The sequence below is a fragment of the Delphinapterus leucas genome, chromosome 3, assembly GCF_059928025.1.
Source record: "Delphinapterus leucas isolate spDelLeu-1000000601 "Yukka" chromosome 3, BTC_Dleu_Yukka2, whole genome shotgun sequence".
Taxonomy (NCBI): Eukaryota; Metazoa; Chordata; class Mammalia; order Artiodactyla; family Monodontidae; genus Delphinapterus; species Delphinapterus leucas.
Genome location: NC_143131.1, coordinates 128,937,181 through 128,957,354, shown reverse-complemented (window position 1 = coordinate 128,957,354; position 20,174 = coordinate 128,937,181).

Sequence of the window (20,174 nt, the reverse complement as noted above, 5' to 3'; positions counted from 1 at the left end):
TTTGGATTTTATTTTTTTGTTTGCAATGGGAAATTGTTGGAGGGTTTTAAACCAGAGAAAGAGAGAGACAAGATTAGATTGCCTTTAAAAAGAACACTCTGGTTCTGGAAAGATAACGGCATCATAAGTCCACAGAGCACATTTCGAAGCTCTTTTGTGCCCACCATGCTGGTGTGATATTTCAGGCTGGTGTTCCGAGGCACCCCTTCGAGACAGAGAAACAGTTCCAGGAAGTGTGCTCCGTTGCAATGCCAAGCCTAGAGTTGGTTTATTCCTCTCTTATTTTAAATTATTTTCAAACTACTAACGTAATACAAACTCATTTAAAAAAATCATAAAACTCATCTCATAAACTTGTATTCTGGTGTTCTGTTTTCACACCAGAAGGAGGAGAGACTGGCCATTTGAGGAACTCAAGACCAGCACTAGTCTCATGATCTCTGGGAACCTAGGCAGAGACTGATAGCGTAAATTTCGGGAACGGCTCATTCATTCATTCGATGACGTTTACCAGATGCCTGCACTATGCTAGGCATGTTCTGTGTTCTCATGAGTACGCTCGGGCACGGCCCCTGCTGCCCTGGAGCTTTCATTCTGGCTAAGCAGACAATGCACAAGTCAGACCATTTTGGGTAGAAACACGTGCTGTAAGGGAAATAAAGCAGAGCTCTGATGGAACATGGCTTGGATGGGTTGTTCCTTTGGGTAGGGAGGGAGATGTGATGTGACATTTTTCCCTGAGACTGTAGGATGCAGTCCTTGTGCCTTGGTCAGCCTGGGGCAGATCACCCGTGCAACACACAGCACCCACTATCACGACAGCTCTGCCACCAACTTACTCACAGATGAGGAAACTGAGGTTCAGGGAGATTGAGTGACTTGACCATGTGATGAGGCAATGAAAAATGGGGGGAACTGGAATCCAGAGCTTTCTCCCTCATATCTGGATGCCTCCCTCTAGGGAGCTTCTCAGTTTTCAAGGGAAAGGCAGCATCAGAGAGAGGCAAGGAGCATGAATCAGCCTGGGGCCCTGGGAGGACAGGGTGGGGCTTCACTGCCTGCTGGCTGCAGCAACACTATTGGCTGAATTGAGAGGGGCCCTCAGAATCCGTAAAGGCAGTGTTTTCACATTCTCCTTCTATCTGTGCTTCTCCTCCCTTTAAGTCAAATCTCTTAACCAAAAACAAACCAAAACAAAAACTTACCATTTAAAAGAAATTATCTCATTACCTTGGGTGGAAAACCAGTATCATTTACCATAGACATAAACCTTAAAGATAACTTTTTAAAAATACAGTGGAAAAAAATGCCACCCAATTATGAATGTCCCCTGTGCTTGAAGGATGCTCTGTTTCTTGTCAAAAGAAGAAATCTGAGAGACTTTCTCTTTGATAATCAAATGGTCCAGAAGAGAACTGAATTACACTTAATTCAATGTTAATTCATGCCAAGTCTGTAAGTCTCCTAAAATCGTCTCCTGCTCCGAAGTGGTGGGTATCTCTCCCTTTGAGCAATTCCTCTTTTCCTTGAAGGGGGTATGGGTCCCTTGGAGATCATCTAGATCCTGGTAACAGAAGCCAGCCTCCCTCCCTCCCTCCCAACATCTGCTGCAGAACTGGACTGAGCCCCATTCAGTCCAACGACTAAACACTGAGCGTGTTTTCCTCATCTGTAAAATCCTGATGATAATGGTCCCTGCCGCATAGGTCATGGTCCCTTCCTCATAGAGGAGGAGATGATATTTCCAACTTAAATGTGAGGGGCCTGGTCTTTCCCCACTGCCTGGACTGGTCTTTTACCCCTGGTCCTCTCTCATTTGTAATGTTTCAAGACCACATCCCCTTTGAGAAGGGACTCAGGCAGGCCACAGTTGTTAGGCTGTGCTGGGCTGCCTGGTGTCTGTGTTGGCTTTGGCTTTAAGACAGCAAGGGTAGGGCTTCCCTGGTGGCGCAGTGGTTGAGAGTCCGCCTGCCGATACGGGCGACGCGGGTTCGTGGCCCGGTCTGGGAACATCCCACATGCCGCGGAGCTGCTGGGCCCGTGAGCCATGGCCGCTGAGCCTGCGCGTCCGGAGCCTGTGCTCCGCAACGGGAGAGGCCACAGCAGTGAGAGGCCCGCGTACCGTAAAAAAAAAAAAAAAGACTGCAAGGGTTAAAATATGGCCAACAGGAAGCAGAAATAAGGGCACCCTAAGGAGGTAAAGAGGCTCTGGATAGGGAATCATAAGTCTAGTTTCCAGGACAGGGATGTGAGCCTGGACAAGTGCCTTCGCCTTCCCCTCCGGGGTCCAGTCTCCTTTCTATATAATTAATGGTAGAGGGGGAGCTGAGTGAGATGGTCTCTTCTTCAGAGACTCTAAGAGATCTCCCCATGTCTCCTTCTGAATAAGCTATCCTAGGGATGAGTAAGGGCCTGGGGCCATCGAAGCCTCACAACCCGGTTTCCAGATGGCCACCCAGAGCCAGAGGGACCGAGCAGTCCGCTCCCTGAGCCATAGGCCTGGAGCTCGCTGAGCTGAGCCAGGGCGCCCTCTGGTGGAGCAGGGGAGAAGGGCTCCCAGAACAGTGGGATGCATCTAAACTGACTGCTACAAGCATCCAAGCCATAAGAACCCACAGAAGTCATCAAGCCCAGGCCCCCTCATCTTCCAAACGGGGAAACTGAGGCTTGCAGGAGCTGAAGATACCCCCTCAGGTAGGAATGCCAGATAAAACACAGGACTTCCAGTTAAAGTTGAATTTCAGATAAACAACAATTTTTTTTTGTTTTTTTAGTGTATGTCCCATGTAATGTTTAGAACATGCTTCTATTAGAAAATTATTCATTAGGTATCTGAAATTCAAGTTTAACCAGGTGTACTGTCATTTTCTTTTGCTAAATCTGGCAACTCAACCTCCAGTCCACCCACTGAGTTAATGTCTGAGCTGGGACTGCAGCCCAGATATGGGTCAGGTCTTCTTCCCCACAAATACCTGACCAACGTCTTTTGCTAGCAGCTCTGCCCAGCAGTCAGGCGCATGGGAAATATTTGTTGACATTATTCTGGGGGAGATCAAGTGGAAGGATATCTGAACATGACTTTGATGATCCTAGCAGTGCTTCAAACAGAACAAGGGAGATGGGTCCTCCCCACTCCATGCCCCGCTCCTCCCCACCCCTGGCAACCATCAAAAATCCACGTTTTGGGGCTTCCCTGGTGGCGCAGTGGTTGAGAGTCCACATGCCGATGCAGGGGACGCGGGTTCGTGCCCCGGTCCGGGAAGATCCCACATGCCGCGGAGCGGCTGGGCCTGTGAGCCATGGCCGCTGAGCCTGCGCGTCCGGAGCCTGTGCTCCGCAACGGGAGAGGCCACAACAGTTAGAGGCCCGCGTACCTCAAAAAAAAAAAAAAAAAAAAATCCACCTTTTTGAGGTTTGGGTCATAGAGTTGCCTGACATCCCTGCCCCAATCTGATTCACAAGGTTAGGGAGGAGACTGGGCATCTGCATTTCTAAAAGTTCCCCAGGTGACCCTGATGCATAGCAAAGATTAAGACCTCCTGAGTTGGCTACAAGGAAGAACAGGCAACTGCTTGATGGGGCAGCTTTTAACTGGCATATATCAGTAATTGTCAAACTTCACTATGCATAGGAATCGTGGTGGGCGAGAGAGGAGGAGGGAGGATGGATTGTTAAAAATGCACATTGCCAGCTCTACCTCCAGAGATTGTGAGTAGACCCAGGCTAGGGCCTTGGAATCTGCACTTCGACAAGCACTCAGGCTTCACCTGTATTTGTAACGTGTTTTATTTCTTAAGAAACAGAAACAGAACTGTGCCAAATATGGACAAATGGTAAAGTTCTTAAAAGCAGATACTGAGCATATAAATATACGTAATTTTATTTGCTATAACTTAAACATTTCACTAAAAACACTTTCAAAACTTAGGAACATTTCAGGGGACTGTGATACAGGTGGTCTGAAGACCGTAAGAAACCATAAGACCTTGAGAAACATTGGCAAGAGAGTGAACAGAGCCGCCTGCTTCAACACATACTAGGCGTCCCCCCCATCCCCCATGTCTAAGAGCTGGGAGAGTCAGGGGAGTTTCTGGGAGGAGATGGATAGAAGCTGGTCTTGAAAGGTGGATAAGATTCAGAGAAGTAGAGGGAAGTATCATGGTCAGGAAGCAAGCAGTCTGAGCAGACGGGAAAGTAAGTGCCAGGAGACAGGGTTGTGTCTTGTTTACAGACGGTGTCTAATAAATGACCCCTCCAGCCCTGTCTCCTAGCACACACCCGTCAGCCACTATACTGGAGCCACAATGCCTCCTTTGTGTTCCTGAAACAGCCGAGGTCTGCCCTGCCTCAGGGCCTTTGCACTTGCTGTCCCTGCCATTGGAACTACACTCTTTCCCCAGCTTTTCATTAGTGGGCACATTAAAACAGTTTCATTAGTAGCTTTTCATTAGTAATGAAAATATTGCCTCTTCACCACTGTCAGGACTCACTTCAAATGTCACCTCCTCAGAGAGACGTTTCAGGTCTACCCCTCTTACTCCCATTTCCTCTCCTTCATATCAATAATCACAATTTGTAATTATTATCTTGTTTATTAACTTTTGTTACCTGACAACCCTCCCCCAATGAAAATGTAAGGTCCCTGAAAACAGGGACCTGATCTCTTTTGTTCACTGCAGTGCCCCTAACCCTGAGCACATTTCTTGGAACGTATTAAGATTTCAGTGAATATTTGTTACGATAATTAATTAATTAATTAATGAGAGGTGGGGCAAGGTCAGAGTAGGAAAAGCCTTGTAACCAAGAAAAAGGGCAGGTGGACACTGGGTCTGAGAAAACAGGGAAAAACTCCTTGACGTTGGTCTTGGCAAAAATTTTTAAGTATGACACTAAAAGTGCAAGCAACTAAAGCAAAAATAAACAAGTGGGACTGCATCAAACTCAAAATCCTCTGCACAGTGAAAAAAAACAATCAACAAAATAAAAAGGCAACTTACAGAATGGGAGAAAATGTTTGCAAACCATCTATCTGATAAAAGGTTAATATGTAAAATATACCAGGAACTCATAAAACTCAACAGCAAAAAACCAAACAATCTGATTAAAATATGGGCAGAGAGCTTGAATAGATATTTTCCAAAACAAGATATTCAAATGACCAACAGGTACATGAAAAGGTGCTGAGCATCATTTATCATCAGGGAAATGCAAATCAAAACCATAACGATATATCACCTCACGTCTATTAGAATGGCTGTCAGTAAAAACACAAGGGTAAGGAGTATTGGTGAGGGTTTGGGAAAAGGGAACCCTCCTACACTGTTGGTGGGAATGTAAATTGGTGCAGCCACTATGAAAAACAGTATGGAAGTTCCTCAAAAAACTAAAAATAGAACTTCCATACTATCCAGTAATCCCACTTCTGGGTATATATCTGAAGGAAATGAAAACACTATTTCAAAGAGGTATCTCCATCCCCATGCTTATTGCAGCATTATTAACAATAGTCAAGACATGGAAACAACCTAAATGTTCATGAATGGATGAATGGATAAAGAAAATGTAGAAAAAAAATGACCACATGGAAACTAAACAACATGCTACTGAAAAACCAGTGGGTCAACAATGAAATCAAAAAGGAAATCAGAAAATACCTGAGACAATGAAAACACAGCCTTACAAAATCTAAGGGATGTTGCAAAAGCAGTTCTAAGAGGGAAGTTCATAGCAATATAGGCCTTCCTCAAGAAATAAATCTCAAATAAACAACCTAACCTACCACCTAAAAGAATTTAAAAAGAAGAACAAACAAAACCCAAAGTCAACAGAAGGAAGAAAAAAATAAAGATTAGAGAGGAAATAAAATAGAGATTAAAAAACAATAGAAAAGATCAACAAAAACAAGAGTGGGTTTTTTGAAAAGATAAACAAAACTGGCAAACCTCTAGTCAGGCTCACCAAGAAGAAAAGAGAGAGGACCCAAATAAACAAAACAAGAAATGAAAGAGAAGAAATACCAACCAATACTGTAGAAATACAGAAAATCATTAAGAGAATACTATGAACAGTTATATGCCAACAAATGTGACAACCTATAAGAAATGGACAAGTTTCTAGAAACATAGAGCCTATGAAAATTGAGTCACAAAGAAACAGATAATTTGAACAAATTAATCACTAGAAGTGAAATAGAATGTGTAATTTTAAAAAAACAAAAAACCAGGCTTCCCTGGTGGCGCAGTGGTTGAGAGTCTGCCTGCCAATGCAGGGGACACGGGTTCGTGCCCTGGTCCGGAAAGATCCCACATGCCGCAGAGCGGCTGGGCCCGTGAGCCATGGCCACTGAGCCTGCGCGTCCGGAGCCTGTGCTCCGCAACGGGAGAGGCCACAGCAGTGAGAGGCCTGCGTACCACAAACAAAACAAAACAAACAAAAATAAAAAACAAAAAACCAACAAAAAAACTCCCTGCAAACAAAAGTCCAGGACTGGACAGCTTACTGGGGAATTCTACCAAACACACAAAGAAGAACTTATACCTATCCTTCTCAAACTATTCCAAAAGACTGAAGAGGAGGGAACACTCCCAAATTCATTTTATGAAGCCACCATCACCCTAATACCAAAATCAGAAAAAGACACTACAAAAAAGGAAAATCACAGGCCAATAAGTTTGGTGAATATAGACGTAAAAATCCTCAACAAAATATTAACAAACCAAATCTAACAATACATAAAAAGGATCATACACAATGATCAAGTTGGATTCATTCCTGGGATGCAAGGATGGTTCAACATAACACAAATCAATCGATGTGATACACCATATTAACAAAAGAAAGGACAAAAGCGACATGATCATTTCAATAGATGCAGAAAAAGCATTTGATAAAATTCAACATCCATTCATAATAAAAACTCTCACCAAAGTGGATATAGAGGGAACATATCTCAATATAACAAAAGCCATTTATGACAAACCCACAGCCAACTTAATACTCAATGGTGAAAAGCTGAAAGCCTTCCCACTGAATTCAGGAACAAGACAAGAACGCCCACTCTCACCACTTCTATTCAACATAGTATTGGAAATCCTAGCCACAGTGACCAGATAAGAAAAGGAAATAAAATGTATGAGACTGGAAGGGAAGAGGTAAAATTGTCATATGCAGATGACATGATACTCTATATAGAAAATCCTAAACACCCCACACAAAAACTATTAGAACTGATAAATGAATTCAGCAAGGGAGCAGGATGCAAGATTAATAAACAGAAATATGTTGCATTTCTTTAGGTTAGCAATGAAATATCAGAAAGTGACCCCAAAAAATCCCATTTAAAATTGTGTCTAAAAAAATACCTAGGAATAAACTTAACAAAGGAGGTGAAAGACATATACCCTGAGAACTATAAAACATTAATAAAGGAAACTGAAGATGATTCACAGAAATGGAAAGATATCCCATACTCTTGGATGGGAAGAATTAATATTGCTAAAATGGCCATACTACCCAAGCAATCTTCAGATTTAATGTGATCCCTATCAAAATACCCATGACATTTTTCACAGAACTAGAACAAATAATACTAAAATTTATATGGAACCACAAAAGACCCAGAATTGCCAAGGTAATCCTGAGGAAAAAGAACAAAACTGGAGGCATAACCCTTTCAGACTTCAGACAATACTACAAAGCTACAGTAATCAAAACAGCATGGTATTGGCACAGAAACAGATACATAGATCAATGGAACAGAAGAGAGCCCAAAACTATATCCACACACCCACAGTCAATCCATGACAAAAGAGGCAAGAATATACAATGGAGAAAAGACAGTCTCTTCAGCAAGCGGTGTTGGGAAAGCTGGACAGCTACATGTAAACCAATAATATTAGAATACTCCCTCACACCAAATACCAAAAAAACTCAAAATGGTTTAAAGATCTAAATATAAGACTTGGGACTTCCATTGTGGCTCAGTGGTTAAGAATCCACTTGCCAATGCAGGTGACATGGGTTCAATCCCTGGTCCAGGAAGATCCCACATGCCACAGAGCAACTAAGCCCATGTGCCACAACTACTGAGCCTGCACTCTACAGCCTGTGAGCCACAACTACTGAGCTCACGTGCCACAACTACTGAAGCCTGCATGTTCTAGGGCCTGTGTGCTGCAACTACTGAGCCCACGTGTTGCAACTACTGAAGCCTACACGCCTAGAGCCTGTGCTCCGCAACAAGAGAAGCCACCACAATGAGAAGCCCGCACACCACAACGAAGAGTAGCCCCTGCTCGCCGCAACTAGAGAAAGCCCACATGCAGCAACAAAGACCCAATACAGGCAAAAAAAATAGTAAAATAAATAAATAAATAACTAAAAGACATGACACTGTAAAACTCCTTGAGGAAAACGTAGGCAAAACAGTCTCTGACATAAATTGTAGCAATATTTTCTTAGATCAGTCTTTCAAGGTAAAAGAAATAAAAGCAGAAGTAAACAAATATGAACTAAGCAAACTTAAAAGCTTTTGCACAGCAAAGGAAACTATCAACGAAACAATAAGACAACCTACAGAATGGGGAAAAATATTTGCAAGCCATGTGACTGACAAGGGGTTAATATCCAAAATATACAAACAGCTCATACAACTCAATATAGATAAAACAAACAACCTAATCAAAAATTGGGCAGAAGACCTAAATAGACATTTCCCCAAAGAAGACATACAGATGACCAACAGGCACATAAAAAGATGCTCAACATAGCTAATTATTAGAGAAAAGTACATCAAAACCACAGTGAGGTATCAGCCCACACCTGTCAGAATAGCTATCATCAAAAAGTCTACAAAAAAATAAATGCTGGAGAGGGTTTGGAGAAAAGGGAACCCTCCTACACTATTGGTGGGAATGTAAATTGGTGCGGTCACTATGGAAAATAATATGGAGGTTCCTTAAAGAAAAACTAAAAATAGAGTTACCATATGATCCAGCAATCCCACTCTTGGACATATATTCAGAAAAGACAAAAACCCTAGTTTGAAAAGATATGTGCACCCCAATGTTCACAGAAGCACATTTACGATAGCTAAGACATGGAAGCAACCTAAATATCCATCAACAGATGAATGAATAAAGAAGATGTGGTATATATATACAATGGAATACTACTCAGCCATAAAAAAGAATAGAACATTGCCATTTGCAGCAACATGAATGGACTTAGAGAATATCATAATAAGTGAAGTAAGTCAGACAAAGACAAATATTACATGATATCACTTATGTGTGGAATCTAAAAAATAATACAAATTAATTTGTATACAAAACAGAAATAGACTCACAGATATAGACAACAAATTTATGGTTACCAAAGGGGGTTAGGGGAGGGGAAATAAATTAGGAGTACGAGATTAACAGAAACAAACTACTATACATAAAATAGAGAAGCAACATGGGTTTACTGTATACAGGGAACTATATTCAATATCTTGTAATAATCTATAATGGAAAATAATCTGAATAAACTATAACCAAATCCCTTTGCTGTACACCTGAAACTAACACAACAGTGTAAATCAACTATACTTCAACAACAAGAAAAGAAAATGTACACACACACACACACACACACACACACACAGACTGCAATATTATTCAGCCATAAAAGAAGGAAATCCTGCCTTTTGCGACAACATGGGTGGACCCTGAGGGCATTATACTAGGTGAAATAAATCTAACAGAGAAAGACAAACACTGTATGTTCTCACTTTTATCTGGAATCTAAAAAGCTGAACTTACAGAGGGTAGCATGGTGGTTGCCAGGGGCTGGGGGCGTAGGGAAAATGGGGAGATGTTGGTCAAAGGGTACATACCCCCAGCTATAAGATGAATAAGTTCTGGGGATCTAATCTACAACCTGGTGAATATAATCAAAATGTGTTATATACTTGAAAGTTGTTAACAGAGGTCTTAAATGTTATCACCACACACAAAAGAAGAGGTAATTTTATGAGGGGATGGAGGTGTTAACTAACCTTATTGTGGTAAGCATTTTGCAATACGTACGTATATCAAATCATCACATTTACGCCTTAAACTTACATGTTATATATCTCTAATATCTCAATAAAGCTGGAAAAAATTAGAAAATAAAAAACAAACAAAATAAAACCTCTGCATTTCATATACCTCTGCTAATTTAGTAACATTTAGTTCTCCATCTGTTAAAAGACTTCTCAGGTCTCTCTGGTTACGGATTTGCCAAGGAATATGGCTACAAATGCACGCAGATACAAGTGGGTGGAAATGGGTACCACACAGGTGCCCCTGGTGACGTGGTTTTATGAGATGGTGAACAACTCTTGGTAAAGTTCTAGACAAAGCAAAGAGCAAGCATCATTGATTTACAGGATGGTTGCAATTCAGTAGACCCTAAAACAGCGCAAAACAGAACAGCAACAAACAAAAACGCAAAAGACTTTGTTAATGTTTGTAAAGGAGAGTGAGTTTCAGGTTCAGACAATTATGAACAGGATTTCTTCACTGGTTCATTCAAAAACCATGCAGGATGTGAGACAATTCTTCACTGTGCAGTACTGCCTCAAGCCTTGGAGGATGTCTAGGGTCTCTCAGCCCCTGCCCGTTAAATGCGCTGCCCCCCAACACCGCCACATCCCCAAACAACTCCACACATCTCCAAAGGACACCCAAGGGGCGGTACAACCACCCTTGAGAACCTCTTTCTTGGAAGCTTCCTGAGCACTTCCTGAGAGACCAGCAGGGGGAAACCTGACACAACAAATGGGAACTCCCAGGCTGTGCGCCTCAACTCTGGAGCTATGCCAGGAGCAGCCTGGCCTGTCTGCCCCTAGGACACTGAGAGATCACCTGCTCCACCACACTCCCTGACACACACACACACACACACACACACACACACACACACCATGTTACAGGTGGGGAAGCTGAGTCTCAGGGAGAAAAAGGGAAAGTGACCGGCTCCATATCTACTCTTAGTGGCACAGCCAGCAAAGGAATTCCAGAAGCAGAATCCCAAAGCCCTACAATGTCATCATTCCTGTGCCTGTAAGTATCATGAAGTATCATGGACATAATAAAAACCCACCCAACAGCAAACTCCAAACTGTGCAGGACATAAAATGTAAATAAAAGGTCTTCTCCTCAGCTCCCGTTTCATTTCCTCAGCTGTTAATATTCTTTATACATCTTTTTGGAAATATCATAATAACACACAAGAATATATGTGTGTACGTACATATGTATATATACTCTTTGTTGCACAAATTGGGTTATACCATACGCTTTATTGTGTGCTTTATTTTTCATTTAAAATATCACCAGTAATCTTCCCATAGCAATGATGTATATTTGTCTCCTTCCTCCTACGAGTGCCTGCACAGTATTCCATAAAATGAATGCCCCACAGGTTAATGCTGCACCTACCGATACTCATGCCCTGTGCTGTCTCTGGGGTTCTTGCACCGACAAAATGTGCACTACAGTGAACCTCGTACATACAGCTCTGTGCACACGTGCAAGCATTTCTGTAGGATGGATTCATAGAGTGGAATTTCTGGCTCCAAGAATATATGTGTGTTTAAAACATTGACAGATGTTGCCAAAATGCCCTTGAAAATGCATCGATTCCAATTCCTCCTCTGGCATAGAAGGCCACCTCCTCTGCTGGCCAGCAAGGGGAAGTACTCAGCTTTGGGGTCTCAGTCTTTTCATCCATGGGATAAAGGTTGGACTGGATGATACCCACGGTCCCTTGCAGCCCTAACTTTCTAAATTTGTGATTTTTTTTTTTTCCTCCAAGATGTCCAGCTTGGGGAGTGGGACTGAGCCTGGAACTTTAGTAGGACTCTGCTCCTCTCCACTCCGCTCCCCTCCCTCCCTCCAGTCCCAGGAGAGTGGAAAACGCAAGAGGCTGCCAGGTAGCAGACCCAGTCCCTGAATTGCTGTGGGAAGGAACCCTGTAAGTCTCTCCACGCTTGCCTGTCCATTTCTCCACCTGGTTCAGCAACTTCTGCATTCCCTCCCAGGGCTCCCATGCGGGTCTCTTGAGATAACATCTTATGAAGTCCTGTGCCAAAAGCCTGCCTTTTTCTGCCCCTGGAAGGAATTATTTTCACTTGTTCTGAAGAAGAGTCTCTGCATGTACTTGTAACTCCTGCCAAGAAACCTGAGAGGCCCCGAATTCCTCAGCGCCTGGATCCCAGAATCGCCTAATCTGCCGACTGCTCCCTTCCAAGGGGCACTGAGATGATGGAGTTACGAGCTGCTTAAAGGCTTAGAGAGTGTCAGCCTGAAGTGAGGAGAGAGTGAGGGAGCAGGGAGGAGAGAGTGAGGGAGTGTCTGCCGCCCCTTGGTTCGACCTCTCAGATGAAAGAGTTTGGGAGAAGGGAGTGTTTATGGGGATCAGTGCAGACACCCTAGAGGGGCCAGAGTTCCCCTTGGGCTTCTCAAAGATGACAGAGGCTTGACATCATCAGAGCCCCTGAGGAAGACTTTCTACCCCTAAGTCACTTAGCATCAGGGTCCTAAGAGCCTGAAGGCTCATGTGGATTGAGCTGCTCACGCGGTCCGGACTGCTTCACCTTGCACAACTCCAGGGGGCTCTGTTTACATTAACTGCACAGTGAATGGTGCCCTGGAGAGGTACAAAGTGGTGCTAATGACAGCACTATAGCAGCCAGCGTGACTTTTTTAATGTTAAAAGAACTCTAACGATCTCTTGTTATACTGAAAACAAAATCCATAAATCTCTCTGCTCCATCCAGCCCCATTTTCCTCTCCAACCTCATGTCCTGCCATCACCCTGGCTCCCTAAGTTCCAACTACATTGGCCGTCTTTCTGATCCCTGGTGGCCCAGTGGCCCACTTAGTTCCTGCCTCAGGGCCTTTGCGCAAGCTGCCTCTAGACCTTCCCAAGTTTGGCTGCTTCTTGTTAATAAATGCTTACTTTGCTTTCGGAAATGGGCTCTTTCTATTCACTCCCATTTTACATTCAAAGTTCTATCCACAAGGAGCCACAAGTATCCATTCTCAATTCCCTTTTCCTTTTCCCTACCATATTATTTCCCTACCACTTATCTCACTCATGCTTATATCCATAGAGCCAAGACAATGCCTGACACCTTATAGATGCTCAGAATTATCTGTTGAACTGTTGACCTACAATAAATAGACTGCTGGATAGGTCTCCAGCAAAAATGAATTTATTTGGGATCAGCAAAGAATTGCAATTTGGGAACTGCAACCACGGTGAGCTATGTGCAAGTCCCTGCACAGCTAGGAGAGAAGAACTCTTTTACATAGGGGAAAAGGCAGGTGGAAAGGTTGTAGTTAAACAAGAGTCCACGGCTTTTCAGTGGCTGAGATTGTGCTAGTAAAGAAGAGGAGTCTTTCTTCTTCCTGCTGGGCTCTGCAGTGGTGCTGGGTGTGAAAGCTCCCTCTTCAGGCCTCCAAATTCTATTTAATTGAGGTTTCTGTTTATTAATTTTTTACAGAACAAGCACTGAATTGAATCAGGGCAGTGACGGCACCTTGGAAGCTGTAAAGTGCCACACCTCGGTGAAAACCATCCCAAGTAGCAGAAAAGCAATGAGTGTTAGAGAAAACTTACCGTCTCCTAGTTTCATGAGCAGTTCTTAAAAAGCAGAGAACTTTCTTTTGGTGTGAGGGGTCAGCCCCATCATTTTCTCCTCCCAGCCAGCGCCCCGCTTACACAGGCTGGTAAACGGTGGGGCTGGTGGTAATCCTTCCATCCAACCCCTTTGCCATAATGATGGGAAAACTGAGGCTCTCCCCAAGGGGCAGAAGATACCAATGTTGATAGCTGAGCTGAGACTAGGGGCTCAGGTCCCCTTCTTGCTGGGCCAGAGCACCCCAGGGTCCATTGCATAGACAAAGAACGGAGGGGGAAGTATACTTGAGGGGCAGCCTGATCTGCCCAGAGAAACCTGTCACAGTGCCTGGGTATTATGTCTCCAGAAGATTCCTATTAAAACAGAAACACTTTTTCAAAATTTCATCTCTTAGAAGAGATTTGTTTCGGAGATAAGCCATGTGAAAAAGCAAAGAATGAGACCCTGAGGGGGGAGGAAATACCAAAGGTGGTGGTCGTGGTGTCTGTTATAAAGGGGAGCTTGGGGTCTAGACTTGGGCAGGAGAGTGGAAGAGAGGTGTGGCACCCATGCCTACCTCTGCCAATCTCATTTTGCCTCAGGCTGGCCTCAAACATGAACCACAGAGAACTGTTCAAATGCCAACAAACAAACACAAGCAGGAAACAAAGAGGTGTTTGTACTGGGGATAACCAGTCCCACGGGTGGTTTGGGTGTAGCGGAAAGCAAGCTTTGGATTTTGGAACAGATGGAGTTTAGAAAGCTGAGGAGGAGAGAGGGTCATCCCCTACGGCCCTGTGCCACCCTGCCCAGCACCCCTGTGGTGAGGGAAGAGTCTGCATCAGAGGCACCTCCTGGGGGGCTGGACCACACAATCAGAGCCCCTCTTCATTCCTGCCCTCCTGGAGGGTGGGGTGGGGAGGACGCAGGGGGCTGTCTATAACTGCTTGGACAGCTGGAATAGGCAGAAAACAAGCAAGTTCAGCAAGACTTTGATATTCTAGCTAAAAAGCTCAGAACTGTACACACCCGGCTCCCTGCAGCCAACAACTAGGAACACCTATAAGAAACTCAATGGAACAAATAATATCACCCGTGGAAGAGGACCTGAGCATCCCCTGGTTTGTTCCATTCATCCTCTCCTCCTCCAGGGAGGGAAATGAAGCCACAGGACCTACTGCCAGACCTTAGTTTGAAGGCTGCTGAGTGGGCCTCCAAAGTGCATAGAGTTTTTCCTTCTTCTCTCCTTATTCAAAAGCTATCACTTCTTAGGGGCTTCTCCAGTGGCGCAGTGGTTAGGAGTCCACCTGCCAATGCAGGGGACACAGATTCGAGTCCTGGTCCAGGAGGGTCCCACACGCCGCGGAGCGGCTGGGCCCATGCGCCGCAGCTGCTGGGCCTGAGCTCTAGAGCCCGCGAGCCACAACTACTGAAGCCTGTGCACGTAGAGCTTGTGCTCCGCGACAAGAGAAGCCACCGCAATGAGAAGCCCGCGCACCGCAACGAGAAGTAGCCCCCGCTAACCGCAACTGGAGGGGGCCCGCGTGCAGCAGCGAAGACCCAACGCAGCCAAAAATAAAATAAATAAATTTATATATTTAAAAAAGCTATCACTTCTTAAAGCCTCAGTTAAAGTCCTTTCCAGCCCACAGCGGCTCTCTTCCCCCTGAGCGCCAATGGCTGTTTTCTTCACCTGGCACCTTGCACAGGCAGCCTCGCGTCACCACTGCTTATCCATGCCTTACGTCTCTCCGCAATTCATCATCAAGCTCCTTTGCAGGCACAGTGCTGAGCACATAGTAGGAGACCCTGATAAAAGCCTGGAGCTGGATGGAACCTGAGTCACCATGATTGTGCACTCCCTCCATATTACAGATGGAGAAACTGAGACCCAGAGTGGGCAAGGGGCTTGCATGACAGACAGCTGGGGAGGGCTGGGGTATTTGCTGAACTAAGAAACAAGGATAATGGTGGTCCCGGCGGTGTGTCCGCATTGGCAGGCATGGAAGGCAGCATTTCAACTGATGAATCTGAGATGTCCTTCAACTTTTGGATAACTGCATTTTAAGAAATCAAATCCTATTTTAGCTCTTTGGGAGCATTGTGGTTGAAGAAATTATACAGGATATTGTTCCTTAAAAGTCAATGATCAGTCAAGATTCTCTAGTTGTGAGCAACAGAAACTGACTCCAGCTAATTTAGGAGAAAGGAAATTTACTGAAAGGATGTGGGAATACTTGAAGAATAGAAGGAAGAACTGAGACACCAGGATAGGAAAGGGCTGGGAACTGGGCAGCTTTGGGGACCCAGTAGGAGGAACCTGCAACAGAGACACCACAAGTGACCACAGGTTTGATCAGTTTCAACACCCTGTCCTTGCTTCAAGATAGGAAGGCCAGATAGAAAGGTCCAGCTTGGGCCATGTGCCCGCCTCTTGGCCCGAGCTGGGCGGGTTACCTTGACCAACAAGATCACACACAGGCAACTGGAAGTGTGGGTGCAGGAGGCAAGGAACACTGCTACACCTGCTTGCCACATTTTAGCGTATTGGTTTAGAACAGGAGTCAGCAAACTGCAGCCCACTGCCTGCTTTTGTAAATAAAGTTTTACTGACACACAGCCACACTTGTACGTGTTATCCATGGCTGCTTTCCTGATACGGCAGCAGACTTCAGGAGTTGAGACAGAGATCTTGTGGCCCAGAGTCTAAAGTATTTACTACCTGTCCTTTCACAGCAAAAGTCTGTCGACCCCTGGTTTAGAATCCTGGGCCACCTCCATCAGTACCTCAAGGCCTGACTTTGAGCAAGACCTTTATTCACCAGCCTCAGTTTGCTCATTTGTTAATGATGAATTTGAGCTGTGCCTTCCTTCACGTGTCTTTCCAGAACACTTAATTTAGCCCCGTTGTCCTATAATTAAGCTGGTACAAGTAATTTTTTAAAAACAGTCTTTGTTTCACGCCCATTAGGGTGGCTATTACTGAAAAAAGCAAAACAAAACAGGAAATAACAAGTGCTGGCGAGGCTGTGGAGAAATTGGAACCCTTGTGCACTGTTGGTAGAAATGTAAAATAGTGCAGACACTGTGGAAAGCAGTATGGTGGTTCCACAAAAAATTAAAATTACCATATGATCCATCAATTCCACTTCTGGGTATATACCGCAAACAATTGAGAGCAAGGTCTCAAAGAGACATCTGTACATCCATATACGTAGCAGCACTATTCATAATGGCCAAAAGGTGGAAGCAACCCAAATGTCCATCTGCAGATGAATGGATGAAGAGAATGTGGTATATACCACAAGGGAATATTATTCAGCCAGAAAGGAGGGAATTCTGATACACACAACAACATGAACAAACCTTGAAGACATTATGCTAAGTGAAACAGGCCAGTCACAAAAAGACAACTGCTGTATGATTCTATTTATATGAGATACTTAGAGAAGTCAAATTGATAGATAAAGTAGAATGGTGGTTGCCAGGGGCCTGGGGTGGAGGTGGACAAAGGGGAGTCGTTTAATGGGCATAGAATGTCCATTCTGTAAAATGAAGAAGTTCTGGAGATTAGCTGCACAGTGAAGTAAATTAGCACCGCTGAACTATACTCTCAAAAGTGGTCAAAACGGTAAATTTAATGTTATGTATATTTTACCACAATTAAAAAACTTTTTTGAGGAAGTCTTTAAAGCTCTTATATGATTTAGCAAATCATGGACGTTCCCCGAGGGCAGGGATTTTAGTCTGTTCTGTGCACTGCTGTACCCTTCATGCCAGAGCTGCACCTGGCATGGAGCAGTGGCTGGGTACATATTTACAGAGAGAGAAGGACTCCCAGCTACTTTGCCACGGTGTTTTAGTCACAACCCCTTTAAGGGTGAGGGTGACACTGCAATTGCTGTTTGAAGGTCAAGCCAAACCCCAGAGGGTCCTTGTGGGACTTGCCCTTTCACCTGCTTCCTGCCACCAGCTGAACTGGCACAGCTGGCACCAGGGCAAGGCAGCAACCTAGCATGGGCTGTGACAACCCAGAATCTATCCTGCACCAGACCTCACTAGCATTCTTACGGGTGACTTAAATAAACAGCCATGTCTCAGAGCACTCTTAAGTTAATCTGCTCTATCACACATGAATATGTCAAACAATATCTGAAGCTAGGATGAAACAAAACCAATAACTCTGTCCAAGAGGCACAGTATGCCTCATTTCTGTTACAGTAAACCTGTTTTGGCCATGTTGGGTAGGAAACCTTCTCTTCTCTGACTCCAGAAGGCGGAGAGCTGTGACTGGCCTTTATCCTTTCTTCTTCATTCTTACACAATAGTGGGAGCTCCTCAAATGACAGCATTTTAGAGAAACAAGAGCTGTTATTATAATTTTTTAAAATAAATTTATTTAGTTATTTATATTTTTTGGCTGCATTGGGTCTTTGTTGCGGCATGCTGTCCTCCTCTGGTTGCGGCGAGTGGGGGTTACTCTTCGTTGTGGTGCACGGGCTTCTTATTGCAGTGGCTTCTCTTGAGAAGCATGGGCTCTAGTAGCACGGGCTTCAGTAGTTGTGACTCGTGGGCTCAGTAGTTGCGGCTCGTGGGCGCTAGAGCACAGGCTCAGTAATTGTGGCACATGGGCTTACTTGCTCTGTGGCATGTGGGATCTTCCCGGACCAGGGCTCGAACCCATGTCCCCTGCATTGGCAGGCAGATTCTTAACCATTGCACCACCAGGGAAGTCCCTATAACTTTCATTATGCAAAATTTCAAACAGATACAAAGGTATACAATATGGCATAATAAACCCCTGAGACGCATCCCCTAGCTTCAGCAATTCACATCCAATTTTGTTTCATCTCGATTCACCCATTCCCTCTCCTACCTCTTTTATACTTTATGTAAACGTTTATTGAAGCAAGATATATATCCAGAAAAGTGCCCACATTATAAATGTACAACTCAATGGATTTTCACAAATTGTACACATCCATGTAACCAGTGCCCAGTTCAAGAAACAGAACATCGCCAGCCTCCAGAAGCCCCTTCACGTTGCCTGGAATGACACTGAATTCTGGTCCACTATTTTCATTTCGTAAAGGAGAAAATTAAGGCCCAACACGGAAAATGGCTGTCCCAAAGTGACAAAGTTCAAGGCGCTGCTACTAGTTTATAGTCTTGGAGATGCAATGACTCCCACACAGAACATATCCCTCTGGGCTGCAGGCACAAGCACGTATGGAACACAACACGCTGGGTACCTAATGCCCTCTGCCTGAGGATGCTCAACTCAGGGCATGGTCCGCACCTGCCCTTTGCGGGGCTGATTTCTACATCCTGGCCATTCCCAGGGTTTCATACAGAACTCTCCCCTGACCACATGCTCCCAAGAAGCTCTTAAAAAGATTGTGCCACAAGGACCCTCAGAGAACCAATCATCATATGGTTTGCTTAAAAAAGAAAAAAACCATGAAATCTTATTTTTAAAATTCTCTAAATTAGTGGGGTGGTTATTATTTTTAAAATTCTAAAAATAGAGAAATATACCAAGCCAACGTAGACTATTTCCTTGCCTGGATTGTAAATTAGTCAGGAGTACAGGTGGTGGGGTGGCCAATAGGTTTTACATGTGTGTGATTTTTTTAACAGCTAGAGGAGAGAGCTACCTCTTTTTCTTCCCTCCTCCTTGGCTTTCTCTCAAAGTCACTGTTTTTTGTTTTTGTTTTTTAAAGAAGATGTTGGGGGTAGGAGTTTATTTATTTTTGCTGTGTTGGGTCTTCGTTTCTGTGCGAGGGCTTTCTCCAGTTGTGGCAAGCAGGGGCCACTCTTCATTGCGGTGCGCGGGCCTCTCACTATCGCGGCCTCTCCTGTTGCGGAGCACAGGCTCCAGACGCACAGGCTCAGTAGCTGTGGCTCACGGGCCTAGTTGCTCCGTGGCGTGTGGGATCCTCCCAGATCAGGGCTCGAACCCATGTCCCCTGCATTGGCAGGCAGATTCTCAACCACTGCGCCACCAGGGAAGCCCCTCAAAGTCACGGTTTTGCTGCCAAAAGCTGGATGAGGAGGAGATGGGAAGGGTAGGGTGATTGCCACTGGCTATGTACCACAAAAGCCCAGCTTCTCGTTCACTTCTGGTGTCATGCCTTTGTGTGTGATAGAAACACAGAGCAAGAAGGGTATTCTCAGCACTGAGGTCTCTGTAAACAGGACCATGTACTAGAAAACACAGAAGGTTGGAGTGAGATGCAGCCTACCATGATGATGGGGAGACCAGAGCAGCTGTGCGGTCTCCTGGGCTCTCTCTCACCAGAGCTTGGATTAACTCCAAGTCTCCTGGCCACCAGTGCAGTGCTCTTTGAACTTTTCCACTTGAGTTCCCAGGACAATCTCAATTTTTCTACTCTGTTTTATTTGCTCCCCAAACATGTATTTGTACTTGTAGTACTATGGGTGTCAATTCTGGGTTTGTGAAACAAGTAGGAACTCAGAGAGCCTGCCCCTTTGAAGAGCTGAGTTGGCTGGGAATTTT